The following is a 1,307-nucleotide window of genomic DNA, read 5'->3' on the forward strand; positions in this document are numbered from 1 at the left end:
CAGCGCACTGAGCACTGCGGAAAAGGAAAGGCTGGTCGTCTTTGCAGCCCGCAGGCTGAGACTAAAACTTGAGACAGGCGGAGTCAGTGTGGGAAATCGGTAGCCAAACGAAGGCAACACTGTAGGAGGTGAAGGCAGTAAGAGGGCGAAGGCATAGCCTGGAAGCTGGGAGGCTGAGGTCCAAGGCAAAGCTTGATTTCGCACCACCGTGCTCGCTCAAGCTGTCTGCTGCTCCATGACGTCCTAGGAGGCCCGGCGCTTGCCTCACGCCGCCTCGCTCCACCCTGGCAGGCCGGGATTCGAAGGCCTTGCCTCCTGCGCTGCGGGACCGCGGCTTCTCCCCCAGTTGCGCATCCCCCCTCTTCCTTCGCAGGACTCAGGCACGTTCCTAATTTCAGGGCTTGGCCTGCTGCGCTCACCCAGGGAAGTCCTAGAGCTGGTCCAGACCAGTGTGGCGCTAATCTCGCCCCACAGCCTGGCCATGCGCTTCCGCAGGCTGCAGTTGCTGAGCTGCTTGGTTTGCTCGTAGACTGTCAGCTTCCCTTTGTTTTGCTGCCGCCTCCACCAGAGACCTGGGAGTCTGGGCACCATGCCGCGCGCCCCACAGCCACACTTCTCCGAACGCCCTGAGCAGGACACGTCTGCGCTCACACCCCAACAGTGCGCTGTCTGTGACTGAGACAGACGGGAGCATGTTGCTGGGGCCCTTCACTAGTGAGTGCGCCACCAGGATTCTTACTCTTCAAGTGCAAGACGTGGGTTCACAAAAGGATTTTAGACAGATTTCCATCATCATATTTTTCTGATTTTCTAATCTCAATTCCTTTCTAATTAATATGAAGGGGAAAAATCGTTCCTCCTAAATTTCAGTTAACGTAATGCAGTGAGACACAGTGTAGTGCGAATAGCTTATGTTCTTTTGGGTTCACCAAGGTAAACAACGAATTTATCTCAGACACTTTAATCCTGACAGGTACTGCCACATTGCACGGCATACAACTTTATCACATCTTTGGTTCCTGAATAACCCTCAGATGCAAGCAAAGAACCGCAACTACTTTCTCTAAGGTGAATTATTTCACATAATGTTTGCCTTTACTTTGGTTCACCTTTAGTAAAAAAGTAAGATTATTTAGCAAATCACAGATACATTTTAGTGAGCTATTCACATCACAGTCAGAGTTATTTGAAGTATTAAAACCATTTTTTAACATCCAAAGGCAGTGTCACTAGTCTGGACCATGCATCCTGAGCAGAAACCATGAAATCAGATGAGATGCACACCTCTGCTTCACCTGTGACATGAG

Source organism: Octodon degus, unplaced genomic scaffold (genome assembly GCF_000260255.1).
Source record: "Octodon degus isolate 3935 unplaced genomic scaffold, OctDeg1.0 scaffold00228, whole genome shotgun sequence".
Lineage (NCBI taxonomy): Eukaryota > Metazoa > Chordata > Mammalia > Rodentia > Octodontidae > Octodon > Octodon degus.